At 47.6% G+C, this 13,771-nt stretch overlaps 9 non-coding genes across 9 annotated transcripts; all 9 read left to right on the forward strand.

The window, feature by feature from the left end:
• The first annotated feature begins 1,136 nt into the window (after positions 1-1,136).
• LOC142724186 (U2 spliceosomal RNA) lies at positions 1,137-1,327 on the forward strand. Its single transcript, XR_012876023.1, has one exon. It is a non-coding gene; the product is annotated as a U2 spliceosomal RNA (small nuclear RNA).
• Positions 1,328-2,615: 1,288 nt separating this feature from the next.
• Positions 2,616-2,806, forward strand: LOC142724088 (U2 spliceosomal RNA). The gene has a single exon (XR_012875936.1). It is a non-coding gene; the product is annotated as a U2 spliceosomal RNA (small nuclear RNA).
• Positions 2,807-4,098: 1,292 nt separating this feature from the next.
• On the forward strand, positions 4,099-4,289 carry LOC142724100 (U2 spliceosomal RNA). The gene has a single exon (XR_012875947.1). It is a non-coding gene; the product is annotated as a U2 spliceosomal RNA (small nuclear RNA).
• Positions 4,290-5,562: 1,273 nt separating this feature from the next.
• Positions 5,563-5,753, forward strand: LOC142724112 (U2 spliceosomal RNA). The gene has a single exon (XR_012875958.1). It is a non-coding gene; the product is annotated as a U2 spliceosomal RNA (small nuclear RNA).
• A 1,284-nt stretch (positions 5,754-7,037) lies between these two features.
• LOC142724124 (U2 spliceosomal RNA) lies at positions 7,038-7,228 on the forward strand. The gene has a single exon (XR_012875969.1). It is a non-coding gene; the product is annotated as a U2 spliceosomal RNA (small nuclear RNA).
• Positions 7,229-8,521: 1,293 nt separating this feature from the next.
• On the forward strand, positions 8,522-8,712 carry LOC142724136 (U2 spliceosomal RNA). Its single transcript, XR_012875980.1, has one exon. It is a non-coding gene; the product is annotated as a U2 spliceosomal RNA (small nuclear RNA).
• A 1,308-nt stretch (positions 8,713-10,020) lies between these two features.
• Positions 10,021-10,211, forward strand: LOC142724143 (U2 spliceosomal RNA). Its single transcript, XR_012875985.1, has one exon. It is a non-coding gene; the product is annotated as a U2 spliceosomal RNA (small nuclear RNA).
• A 1,281-nt stretch (positions 10,212-11,492) lies between these two features.
• Positions 11,493-11,683, forward strand: LOC142724144 (U2 spliceosomal RNA). Its single transcript, XR_012875986.1, has one exon. It is a non-coding gene; the product is annotated as a U2 spliceosomal RNA (small nuclear RNA).
• Positions 11,684-12,994: 1,311 nt separating this feature from the next.
• LOC142724145 (U2 spliceosomal RNA) lies at positions 12,995-13,185 on the forward strand. Its single transcript, XR_012875987.1, has one exon. It is a non-coding gene; the product is annotated as a U2 spliceosomal RNA (small nuclear RNA).
• Positions 13,186-13,771: the final 586 nt, after the last annotated feature.

The following is a 13,771-nucleotide window of genomic DNA, read 5'->3' on the forward strand; positions in this document are numbered from 1 at the left end:
TGCCACCTCTTGTTGTGTGTCGTCTGTGTTTCTGTGTTTCCGGCATTTCACATTGGAACACCTCATTCACCTTCCTTGTCTTCTCTCCGCCCTCCCTTTTAGGTAAGTTAAAGAGCTGCACCTGAGCCAGCCACTGATTGATTGATTGATTGATTGATTGATTGATTGATTGATTGATTGATTGATTGATTGATTGATGCAGCACAACAGTCAAATAGTGGAGTGGAGTAGGGGAACAGCAAACAGCCAATAAAGCAGCCCGCCCGCTCGCCTGCCCGCCACAATGGACCTACCTGTGTACACTAGATGGATGTGATGGAATGTACTGTCGTCCCTACATTTCAAGAAGAAGTAAGAATTGCAGTTGCAACAAAGCCTTGCTTGCCTACAAAGAGAGCAGCAATTTGGATTTGTTACTATGTTACCTAGAAGAATAACAAACTGTGCAAGGATGGAGGTTGTAGGAGCAAGGAGAAGTTGTCTGTAAAGTTGGTGGATGCCTATTTTCCATTTTGCAGTCCCTTGTCTCCCTCTTGTGGCCTCCTGGAGGCAACTAGCTGTGCAAAAAAAAGACAGCCTGGCGGCCGGCTGTTGCAGTGTTGCCCTCTCAGGCAACACTGAGTGACTGACTGAGCCTCACCGTCTTATATAAAGTTCAGACGGAACTTTGCACGTGTCATAGTGGAGCCCTCAGGATTCCAGAGCCAGCTTTCTGACATCATAATGGGGCCTCAGAGATAAAAGCCTGGGCCCAGGCAGTGTTGGTCAGTGCTGCTCAGCAGGCAGCACTGGACTGGACTGGATTACAGCTGATACAAGGTGTGAAGGAACAAGGGGTGGCTGTGGGCATGCACTTGCTGCCGCTGCCAGTGTTTATCTGCATGGCAGCAGGGCATTTGGGCGTTGCCAGGAAGGCGTTTTTATGTAGATTCCTCCTCTTTCAGCACTGCATTGTGGTGCAAGCAAAAGAAGCAAATCCTGTCTGGCTTCCTCTCCGGCCTTTATTCACCTCCCGTGTAGCTGTGAGTGTGTGAGCCTGCAGGGCCCCATGGAATTGCCTAGAAGTAGGCTGAATCGCTGCAAGGGCTGAACAGCAGTATCGGGCAGGCTCGGGCAACGCGCGGCCCGTTCGGGTTATCGCTTCTCGGCCTTTTGGCTAAGATCAAGTGTAGTATCTGTTCTTATCAGTTTAATATCTGATACGTCCCCTATCTGGGGACCATATATTAAATGGATTTTTAGAACAGGGAGATGGAAATAGAGCTTGCTCTGTCCACTCCACGCATTGACCTGGTATTGCAGTATTTCCAGGACCGGTGCACCCTTTCCTTATGTGTTGACTAAAAGCAGATTCCAAAAGTGTTTTTTGTCTTTGCTATTGTTTCTGTCTTTCTGAAGGGATCTCCCCTTTTAATCCCATTATTTCAACACCTGTTGGACAATGCATGAGTGATAATGAGCTCATTGATTAAATGCAATTAATGAATAGATTGCCACCTCTTGTTGTGTGTCGTCTGTGTTTCTGTGTTTCCGGCATTTCACATTGGAACACCTCATTCACCTTCCTTGTCTTCTCTCCGCCCTCCCTTTTAGGTAAGTTAAAGAGCTGCACCTGAGCCAGCCACTGATTGATTGATTGATTGATTGATTGATTGATTGATTGATTGATTGATTGATGCAGCACAACAGTCAAATAGTGGAGTGGAGTAGGGGAACAGCAAACAGCCAATAAAGCAGCCCGCCCGCTCGCCTGCCCGCCACAATGGACCTACCTGTGTACACTAGATGGATGTGATGGAATGTACTGTCGTCCCTACATTTCAAGAAGAAGTAAGAATTGCAGTTGCAACAAAGCCTTGCTTGCCTACAAAGAGAGCAGCAATTTGGATTTGTTACTATGTTACCTAGAAGAATAACAAACTGTGCAAGGATGGAGGTTGTAGGAGCAAGGAGAAGTTGTCTGTAAAGTTGGTGGATGCCTATTTTCCATTTTGCAGTCCCTTGTCTCCCTCTTGTGGCCTCCTGGAGGCAACTAGCTGTGCAAAAAAAAGACAGCCTGGCGGCCGGCTGTTGCAGTGTTGCCCTCTCAGGCAACACTGAGTGACTGACTGAGCCTCACCGTCTTATATAAAGTTCAGACGGAACTTTGCACGTGTCATAGTGGAGCCCTCAGGATTCCAGAGCCAGCTTTCTGACATCATAATGGGGCCTCAGAGATAAAAGCCTGGGCCCAGGCAGTGTTGGTCAGTGCTGCTCAGCAGGCAGCACTGGACTGGACTGGATTACAGCTGATACAAGGTGTGAAGGAACAAGGGGTGGCTGTGGGCATGCACTTGCTGCCGCTGCCAGTGTTTATCTGCATGGCAGCAGGGCATTTGGGCGTTGCCAGGAAGGCGTTTTTATGTAGATTCCTCCTCTTTCAGCACTGCATTGTGGAGCAAGCAAAAGAAGCAAATCCTGTCTGGCTTCCTCTCCGGCCTTTATTCACCTCCCGTGTAGCTGTGAGTGTGTGAGCCTGCAGGGCCCCATGGAATTGCCTAGAAGTAGGCTGAATCGCTGCAAGGGCTGAACAGCAGTATCGGGCAGGCTCGGGCAACGCGCGGCCCGTTCGGGTTATCGCTTCTCGGCCTTTTGGCTAAGATCAAGTGTAGTATCTGTTCTTATCAGTTTAATATCTGATACGTCCCCTATCTGGGGACCATATATTAAATGGATTTTTAGAACAGGGAGATGGAAATAGAGCTTGCTCTGTCCACTCCACGCATTGACCTGGTATTGCAGTATTTCCAGGACCGGTGCACCCTTTCCTTATGTGTTGACTAAAAGCAGATTCCAAAAGTGTTTTTTGTCTTTGCTATTGTTTCTGTCTTTCTGAAGGGATCTCCCCTTTTAATCCCATTATTTCAACACCTGTTGGACAATGCATGAGTGATAATGAGCTCATTGATTAAATGCAATTAATGAATAGATTGCCACCTCTTGTTGTGTGTCGTCTGTGTTTCTGTGTTTCCGGCATTTCACATTGGAACACCTCATTCACCTTCCTTGTCTTCTCTCCGCCCTCCCTTTTAGGTAAGTTAAAGAGCTGCACCTGAGCCAGCCACTGATTGATTGATTGATTGATTGATTGATTGATTGATTGATTGATTGATTGATTGATGCAGCACAACAGTCAAATAGTGGAGTGGAGTAGGGGAACAGCAAACAGCCAATAAAGCAGCCCGCCCGCTCGCCTGCCCGCCACAATGGACCTACCTGTGTACACTAGATGGATGTGATGGAATGTACTGTCGTCCCTACATTTCAAGAAGAAGTAAGAATTGCAGTTGCAACAAAGCCTTGCTTGCCTACAAAGAGAGCAGCAATTTGGATTTGTTACTATGTTACCTAGAAGAATAACAAACTGTGCAAGGATGGAGGTTGTAGGAGCAAGGAGAAGTTGTCTGTAAAGTTGGTGGATGCCTATTTTCCATTTTGCAGTCCCTTGTCTCCCTCTTGTGGCCTCCTGGAGGCAACTAGCTGTGCAAAAAAAAGACAGCCTGGCGGCCGGCTGTTGCAGTGTTGCCCTCTCAGGCAACACTGAGTGACTGACTGAGCCTCACCGTCTTATATAAAGTTCAGACGGAACTTTGCACGTGTCATAGTGGAGCCCTCAGGATTCCAGAGCCAGCTTTCTGACATCATAATGGGGCCTCAGAGATAAAAGCCTGGGCCCAGGCAGTGTTGGTCAGTGCTGCTCAGCAGGCAGCACTGGACTGGACTGGATTACAGCTGATACAAGGTGTGAAGGAACAAGGGGTGGCTGTGGGCATGCACTTGCTGCCGCTGCCAGTGTTTATCTGCATGGCAGCAGGGCATTTGGGCGTTGCCAGGAAGGCGTTTTTATGTAGATTCCTCCTCTTTCAGCACTGCATTGTGGTGCAAGCAAAAGAAGCAAATCCTGTCTGGCTTCCTCTCCGGCCTTTATTCACCTCCCGTGTAGCTGTGAGTGTGTGAGCCTGCAGGGCCCCATGGAATTGCCTAGAAGTAGGCTGAATCGCTGCAAGGGCTGAACAGCAGTATCGGGCAGGCTCGGGCAACGCGCGGCCCGTTCGGGTTATCGCTTCTCGGCCTTTTGGCTAAGATCAAGTGTAGTATCTGTTCTTATCAGTTTAATATCTGATACGTCCCCTATCTGGGGACCATATATTAAATGGATTTTTAGAACAGGGAGATGGAAATAGAGCTTGCTCTGTCCACTCCACGCATTGACCTGGTATTGCAGTATTTCCAGGACCGGTGCACCCTTTCCTTATGTGTTGACTAAAAGCAGATTCCAAAAGTGTTTTTTGTCTTTGCTATTGTTTCTGTCTTTCTGAAGGGATCTCCCCTTTTAATCCCATTATTTCAACACCTGTTGGACAATGCATGAGTGATAATGAGCTCATTGATTAAATGCAATTAATGAATAGATTGCCACCTCTTGTTGTGTGTCGTCTGTGTTTCTGTGTTTCCGGCATTTCACATTGGAACACCTCATTCACCTTCCTTGTCTTCTCTCCGCCCTCCCTTTTAGGTAAGTTAAAGAGCTGCACCTGAGCCAGCCACTTGATTGATTGATTGATTGATTGATTGATTGATTGATGCAGCACAACAGTCAAATAGTGGAGTGGAGTAGGGGAACAGCAAACAGCCAATAAAGCAGCCCGCCCGCTCGCCTGCCCGCCACAATGGACCTACCTGTGTACACTAGATGGATGTGATGGAATGTACTGTCGTCCCTACATTTCAAGAAGAAGTAAGAATTGCAGTTGCAACAAAGCCTTGCTTGCCTACAAAGAGAGCAGCAATTTGGATTTGTTACTATGTTACCTAGAAGAATAACAAACTGTGCAAGGATGGAGGTTGTAGGAGCAAGGAGAAGTTGTCTGTAAAGTTGGTGGATGCCTATTTTCCATTTTGCAGTCCCTTGTCTCCCTCTTGTGGCCTCCTGGAGGCAACTAGCTGTGCAAAAAAAAGACAGCCTGGCGGCCGGCTGTTGCAGTGTTGCCCTCTCAGGCAACACTGAGTGACTGACTGAGCCTCACCGTCTTATATAAAGTTCAGACGGAACTTTGCACGTGTCATAGTGGAGCCCTCAGGATTCCAGAGCCAGCTTTCTGACATCATAATGGGGCCTCAGAGATAAAAGCCTGGGCCCAGGCAGTGTTGGTCAGTGCTGCTCAGCAGGCAGCACTGGACTGGACTGGATTACAGCTGATACAAGGTGTGAAGGAACAAGGGGTGGCTGTGGGCATGCACTTGCTGCCGCTGCCAGTGTTTATCTGCATGGCAGCAGGGCATTTGGGCGTTGCCAGGAAGGCGTTTTTATGTAGATTCCTCCTCTTTCAGCACTGCATTGTGGTGCAAGCAAAAGAAGCAAATCCTGTCTGGCTTCCTCTCCGGCCTTTATTCACCTCCCGTGTAGCTGTGAGTGTGTGAGCCTGCAGGGCCCCATGGAATTGCCTAGAAGTAGGCTGAATCGCTGCAAGGGCTGAACAGCAGTATCGGGCAGGCTCGGGCAACGCGCGGCCCGTTCGGGTTATCGCTTCTCGGCCTTTTGGCTAAGATCAAGTGTAGTATCTGTTCTTATCAGTTTAATATCTGATACGTCCCCTATCTGGGGACCATATATTAAATGGATTTTTAGAACAGGGAGATGGAAATAGAGCTTGCTCTGTCCACTCCACGCATTGACCTGGTATTGCAGTATTTCCAGGACCGGTGCACCCTTTCCTTATGTGTTGACTAAAAGCAGATTCCAAAAGTGTTTTTTGTCTTTGCTATTGTTTCTGTCTTTCTGAAGGGATCTCCCCTTTTAATCCCATTATTTCAACACCTGTTGGACAATGCATGAGTGATAATGAGCTCATTGATTAAATGCAATTAATGAATAGATTGCCACCTCTTGTTGTGTGTCGTCTGTGTTTCTGTGTTTCCGGCATTTCACATTGGAACACCTCATTCACCTTCCTTGTCTTCTCTCCGCCCTCCCTTTTAGGTAAGTTAAAGAGCTGCACCTGAGCCAGCCACTGATTGATTGATTGATTGATTGATTGATTGATTGATTGATTGATTGATGCAGCACAACAGTCAAATAGTGGAGTGGAGTAGGGGAACAGCAAACAGCCAATAAAGCAGCCCGCCCGCTCGCCTGCCCGCCACAATGGACCTACCTGTGTACACTAGATGGATGTGATGGAATGTACTGTCGTCCCTACATTTCAAGAAGAAGTAAGAATTGCAGTTGCAACAAAGCCTTGCTTGCCTACAAAGAGAGCAGCAATTTGGATTTGTTACTATGTTACCTAGAAGAATAACAAACTGTGCAAGGATGGAGGTTGTAGGAGCAAGGAGAAGTTGTCTGTAAAGTTGGTGGATGCCTATTTTCCATTTTGCAGTCCCTTGTCTCCCTCTTGTGGCCTCCTGGAGGCAACTAGCTGTGCAAAAAAAAGACAGCCTGGCGGCCGGCTGTTGCAGTGTTGCCCTCTCAGGCAACACTGAGTGACTGACTGAGCCTCACCGTCTTATATAAAGTTCAGACGGAACTTTGCACGTGTCATAGTGGAGCCCTCAGGATTCCAGAGCCAGCTTTCTGACATCATAATGGGGCCTCAGAGATAAAAGCCTGGGCCCAGGCAGTGTTGGTCAGTGCTGCTCAGCAGGCAGCACTGGACTGGACTGGATTACAGCTGATACAAGGTGTGAAGGAACAAGGGGTGGCTGTGGGCATGCACTTGCTGCCGCTGCCAGTGTTTATCTGCATGGCAGCAGGGCATTTGGGCGTTGCCAGGAAGGCGTTTTTATGTAGATTCCTCCTCTTTCAGCACTGCATTGTGGTGCAAGCAAAAGAAGCAAATCCTGTCTGGCTTCCTCTCCGGCCTTTATTCACCTCCCGTGTAGCTGTGAGTGTGTGAGCCTGCAGGGCCCCATGGAATTGCCTAGAAGTAGGCTGAATCGCTGCAAGGGCTGAACAGCAGTATCGGGCAGGCTCGGGCAACGCGCGGCCCGTTCGGGTTATCGCTTCTCGGCCTTTTGGCTAAGATCAAGTGTAGTATCTGTTCTTATCAGTTTAATATCTGATACGTCCCCTATCTGGGGACCATATATTAAATGGATTTTTAGAACAGGGAGATGGAAATAGAGCTTGCTCTGTCCACTCCACGCATTGACCTGGTATTGCAGTATTTCCAGGACCGGTGCACCCTTTCCTTATGTGTTGACTAAAAGCAGATTCCAAAAGTGTTTTTTGTCTTTGCTATTGTTTCTGTCTTTCTGAAGGGATCTCCCCTTTTAATCCCATTATTTCAACACCTGTTGGACAATGCATGAGTGATAATGAGCTCATTGATTAAATGCAATTAATGAATAGATTGCCACCTCTTGTTGTGTGTCGTCTGTGTTTCTGTGTTTCCGGCATTTCACATTGGAACACCTCATTCACCTTCCTTGTCTTCTCTCCGCCCTCCCTTTTAGGTAAGTTAAAGAGCTGCACCTGAGCCAGCCACTGATTGATTGATTGATTGATTGATTGATTGATTGATTGATTGATTGATTGATTGATGCAGCACAACAGTCAAATAGTGGAGTGGAGTAGGGGAACAGCAAACAGCCAATAAAGCAGCCCGCCCGCTCGCCTGCCCGCCACAATGGACCTACCTGTGTACACTAGATGGATGTGATGGAATGTACTGTCGTCCCTACATTTCAAGAAGAAGTAAGAATTGCAGTTGCAACAAAGCCTTGCTTGCCTACAAAGAGAGCAGCAATTTGGATTTGTTACTATGTTACCTAGAAGAATAACAAACTGTGCAAGGATGGAGGTTGTAGGAGCAAGGAGAAGTTGTCTGTAAAGTTGGTGGATGCCTATTTTCCATTTTGCAGTCCCTTGTCTCCCTCTTGTGGCCTCCTGGAGGCAACTAGCTGTGCAAAAAAAAAGACAGCCTGGCGGCCGGCTGTTGCAGTGTTGCCCTCTCAGGCAACACTGAGTGACTGACTGAGCCTCACCGTCTTATATAAAGTTCAGACGGAACTTTGCACGTGTCATAGTGGAGCCCTCAGGATTCCAGAGCCAGCTTTCTGACATCATAATGGGGCCTCAGAGATAAAAGCCTGGGCCAAGGCAGTGTTGGTCAGTGCTGCTCAGCAGGCAGCACTGGACTGGACTGGATTACAGCTGATACAAGGTGTGAAGGAACAAGGGGTGGCTGTGGGCATGCACTTGCTGCCGCTGCCAGTGTTTATCTGCATGGCAGCAGGGCATTTGGGCGTTGCCAGGAAGGCGTTTTTATGTAGATTCCTCCTCTTTCAGCACTGCATTGTGGTGCAAGCAAAAGAAGCAAATCCTGTCTGGCTTCCTCTCCGGCCTTTATTCACCTCCCGTGTAGCTGTGAGTGTGTGAGCCTGCAGGGCCCCATGGAATTTCCTAGAAGTAGGCTGAATCGCTGCAAGGGCTGAACAGCAGTATCGGGCAGGCTCGGGCAACGCGCGGCCCGTTCGGGTTATCGCTTCTCGGCCTTTTGGCTAAGATCAAGTGTAGTATCTGTTCTTATCAGTTTAATATCTGATACGTCCCCTATCTGGGGACCATATATTAAATGGATTTTTAGAACAGGGAGATGGAAATAGAGCTTGCTCTGTCCACTCCACGCATTGACCTGGTATTGCAGTATTTCCAGGACCGGTGCACCCTTTCCTTATGTGTTGACTAAAAGCAGATTCCAAAAGTGTTTTTTGTCTTTGCTATTGTTTCTGTCTTTCTGAAGGGATCTCCCCTTTTAATCCCATTATTTCAACACCTGTTGGACAATGCATGAGTGATAATGAGCTCATTGATTAAATGCAATTAATGAATAGATTGCCACCTCTTGTTGTGTGTCGTCTGTGTTTCTGTGTTTCCGGCATTTCACATTGGAACACCTCATTCACCTTCCTTGTCTTCTCTCCGCCCTCCCTTTTAGGTAAGTTAAAGAGCTGCACCTGAGCCAGCCACTGATTGATTGATTGATTGATTGATTGATTGATTGATTGATTGATTGATTGATTGATTGATTGATTGATTGATGCAGCACAACAGTCAAATAGTGGAGTGGAGTAGGGGAACAGCAAACAGCCAATAAAGCAGCCCGCCCGCTCGCCTGCCCGCCACAATGGACCTACCTGTGTACACTAGATGGATGTGATGGAATGTACTGTCGTCCCTACATTTCAAGAAGAAGTAAGAATTGCAGTTGCAACAAAGCCTTGCTTGCCTACAAAGAGAGCAGCAATTTGGATTTGTTACTATGTTACCTAGAAGAATAACAAACTGTGCAAGGATGGAGGTTGTAGGAGCAAGGAGAAGTTGTCTGTAAAGTTGGTGGATGCCTATTTTCCATTTTGCAGTCCCTTGTCTCCCTCTTGTGGCCTCCTGGAGGCAACTAGCTGTGCAAAAAAAAGACAGCCTGGCGGCCGGCTGTTGCAGTGTTGCCCTCTCAGGCAACACTGAGTGACTGACTGAGCCTCACCGTCTTATATAAAGTTCAGACGGAACTTTGCACGTGTCATAGTGGAGCCCTCAGGATTCCAGAGCCAGCTTTCTGACATCATAATGGGGCCTCAGAGATAAAAGCCTGGGCCCAGGCAGTGTTGGTCAGTGCTGCTTAGCAGGCAGCACTGGACTGGACTGGATTACAGCTGATACAAGGTGTGAAGGAACAAGGGGTGGCTGTGGGCATGCACTTGCTGCCGCTGCCAGTGTTTATCTGCATGGCAGCAGGGCATTTGGGCGTTGCCAGGAAGGCGTTTTTATGTAGATTCCTCCTCTTTCAGCACTGCATTGTGGTGCAAGCAAAAGAAGCAAATCCTGTCTGGCTTCCTCTCCGGCCTTTATTCACCTCCCGTGTAGCTGTGAGTGTGTGAGCCTGCAGGGCCCCATGGAATTGCCTAGAAGTAGGCTGAATCGCTGCAAGGGCTGAACAGCAGTATCGGGCAGGCTCGGGCAACGCGCGGCCCGTTCGGGTTATCGCTTCTCGGCCTTTTGGCTAAGATCAAGTGTAGTATCTGTTCTTATCAGTTTAATATCTGATACGTCCCCTATCTGGGGACCATATATTAAATGGATTTTTAGAACAGGGAGATGGAAATAGAGCTTGCTCTGTCCACTCCACGCATTGACCTGGTATTGCAGTATTTCCAGGACCGGTGCACCCTTTCCTTATGTGTTGACTAAAAGCAGATTCCAAAAGTGTTTTTTGTCTTTGCTATTGTTTCTGTCTTTCTGAAGGGATCTCCCCTTTTAATCCCATTATTTCAACACCTGTTGGACAATGCATGAGTGATAATGAGCTCATTGATTAAATGCAATTAATGAATAGATTGCCACCTCTTGTTGTGTGTCGTCTGTGTTTCTGTGTTTCCGGCATTTCACATTGGAACACCTCATTCACCTTCCTTGTCTTCTCTCCGCCCTCCCTTTTAGGTAAGTTAAAGAGCTGCACCTGAGCCAGCCACTGATTGATTGATTGATTGATTGATTGATTGATTGATTGATTGATTGCAGCACAACAGTCAAATAGTGGAGTGGAGTAGGGGAACAGCAAACAGCCAATAAAGCAGCCCGCCCGCTCGCCTGCCCGCCACAATGGACCTACCTGTGTACACTAGATGGATGTGATGGAATGTACTGTCGTCCCTACATTTCAAGAAGAAGTAAGAATTGCAGTTGCAACAAAGCCTTGCTTGCCTACAAAGAGAGCAGCAATTTGGATTTGTTACTATGTTACCTAGAAGAATAACAAACTGTGCAAGGATGGAGGTTGTAGGAGCAAGGAGAAGTTGTCTGTAAAGTTGGTGGATGCCTATTTTCCATTTTGCAGTCCCTTGTCTCCCTCTTGTGGCCTCCTGGAGGCAACTAGCTGTGCAAAAAAAAGACAGCCTGGCGGCCGGCTGTTGCAGTGTTGCCCTCTCAGGCAACACTGAGTGACTGACTGAGCCTCACCGTCTTATATAAAGTTCAGACGGAACTTTGCACGTGTCATAGTGGAGCCCTCAGGATTCCAGAGCCAGCTTTCTGACATCATAATGGGGCCTCAGAGATAAAAGCCTGGGCCCAGGCAGTGTTGGTCAGTGCTGCTCAGCAGGCAGCACTGGACTGGACTGGATTACAGCTGATACAAGGTGTGAAGGAACAAGGGGTGGCTGTGGGCATGCACTTGCTGCCGCTGCCAGTGTTTATCTGCATGGCAGCAGGGCATTTGGGCGTTGCCAGGAAGGCGTTTTTATGTAGATTCCTCCTCTTTCAGCACTGCATTGTGGTGCAAGCAAAAGAAGCAAATCCTGTCTGGCTTCCTCTCCGGCCTTTATTCACCTCCCGTGTAGCTGTGAGTGTGTGAGCCTGCAGGGCCCCATGGAATTGCCTAGAAGTAGGCTGAATCGCTGCAAGGGCTGAACAGCAGTATCGGGCAGGCTCGGGCAACGCGCGGCCCGTTCGGGTTATCGCTTCTCGGCCTTTTGGCTAAGATCAAGTGTAGTATCTGTTCTTATCAGTTTAATATCTGATACGTCCCCTATCTGGGGACCATATATTAAATGGATTTTTAGAACAGGGAGATGGAAATAGAGCTTGCTCTGTCCACTCCACGCATTGACCTGGTATTGCAGTATTTCCAGGACCGGTGCACCCTTTCCTTATGTGTTGACTAAAAGCAGATTCCAAAAGTGTTTTTTGTCTTTGCTATTGTTTCTGTCTTTCTGAAGGGATCTCCCCTTTTAATCCCATTATTTCAACACCTGTTGGACAATGCATGAGTGATAATGAGCTCATTGATTAAATGCAATTAATGAATAGATTGCCACCTCTTGTTGTGTGTCGTCTGTGTTTCTGTGTTTCCGGCATTTCACATTGGAACACCTCATTCACCTTCCTTGTCTTCTCTCCGCCCTCCCTTTTAGGTAAGTTAAAGAGCTGCACCTGAGCCAGCCACTGATTGATTGATTGATTGATTGATTGATTGATTGATTGATTGATTGATTGATTGATTGATTGATTGATTGATTGATGCAGCACAACAGTCAAATAGTGGAGTGGAGTAGGGGAACAGCAAACAGCCAATAAAGCAGCCCGCCCGCTCGCCTGCCCGCCACAATGGACCTACCTGTGTACACTAGATGGATGTGATGGAATGTACTGTCGTCCCTACATTTCAAGAAGAAGTAAGAATTGCAGTTGCAACAAAGCCTTGCTTGCCTACAAAGAGAGCAGCAATTTGGATTTGTTACTATGTTACCTAGAAGAATAACAAACTGTGCAAGGATGGAGGTTGTAGGAGCAAGGAGAAGTTGTCTGTAAAGTTGGTGGATGCCTATTTTCCATTTTGCAGTCCCTTGTCTCCCTCTTGTGGCCTCCTGGAGGCAACTAGCTGTGCAAAAAAAAGACAGCCTGGCGGCCGGCTGTTGCAGTGTTGCCCTCTCAGGCAACACTGAGTGACTGACTGAGCCTCACCGTCTTATATAAAGTTCAGACGGAACTTTGCACGTGTCATAGTGGAGCCCTCAGGATTCCAGAGCCAGCTTTCTGACATCATAATGGGGCCTCAGAGATAAAAGCCTGGGCCCAGGCAGTGTTGGTCAGTGCTGCTCAGCAGGCAGCACTGGACTGGACTGGATTACAGCTGATACAAGGTGTGAAGGAACAAGGGGTGGCTGTGGGCATGCACTTGCTGCCGCTGCCAGTGTTTATCTGCATGGCAGCAGGGCATTTGGGCGTTGCCAGGAAGGCGTTTTTATGTAGATTCCTCCTCTTTCAGACTGCATTGTGGTGCAAGCAAAAGAAGCAAATCCTGTCTGGCTTCCTCTCCGGCCTTTATTCACCTCCCGTGTAGCTGTGAGTGTGTGAGCCTGCAGGGCCCCATGGAATTGCCTAGAAGTAGGCTGAATCGCTGCAAGGGCTGAACAGCAGTATCGGGCAGGCTCGGGCAACGCGCGGCCCGTTCGGGTTATCGCTTCTCGGCCTTTTGGCTAAGATCAAGTGTAGTATCTGTTCTTATCAGTTTAATATCTGATACGTCCCCTATCTGGGGACCATATATTAAATGGATTTTTAGAACAGGGAGATGGAAATAGAGCTTGCTCTGTCCACTCCACGCATTGACCTGGTATTGCAGTATTTCCAGGACCGGTGCACCCTTTCCTTATGTGTTGACTAAAAGCAGATTCCAAAAGTGTTTTTTGTCTTTGCTATTGTTTCTGTCTTTCTGAAGGGATCTCCCCTTTTAATCCCATTATTTCAACACCTGTTGGACAATGCATGAGTGATAATGAGCTCATTGATTAAATGCAATTAATGAATAGATTGCCACCTCTTGTTGTGTGTCGTCTGTGTTTCTGTGTTTCCGGCATTTCACATTGGAACACCTCATTCACCTTCCTTGTCTTCTCTCCGCCCTCCCTTTTAGGTAAGTTAAAGAGCTGCACCTGAGCCAGCCACTGATTGATTGATTGATTGATTGATTGATTGATTGATTGATTGATTGATTGATTGATTGATTGATGCAGCACAACAGTCAAATAGTGGAGTGGAGTAGGGGAACAGCAAACAGCCAATAAAGCAGCCCGCCCGCTCGCCTGCCCGCCACAATGGACCTACCTGTGTACACTAGATGGATGTGATGGAATGTACTGTCGTCCCTACATTTCAAGAAGAAGTAAGAATTGCAGTTGCAACAAAGCCTTGCTTGCCTACAAAGAGAGCAGCAATTTGGATTTGTTACTATGT

The sequence above is a fragment of the Rhinoderma darwinii genome, unplaced genomic scaffold (assembly GCF_050947455.1).
Source record: "Rhinoderma darwinii isolate aRhiDar2 unplaced genomic scaffold, aRhiDar2.hap1 Scaffold_572, whole genome shotgun sequence".
Taxonomy (NCBI): domain Eukaryota; kingdom Metazoa; phylum Chordata; class Amphibia; order Anura; family Rhinodermatidae; genus Rhinoderma; species Rhinoderma darwinii.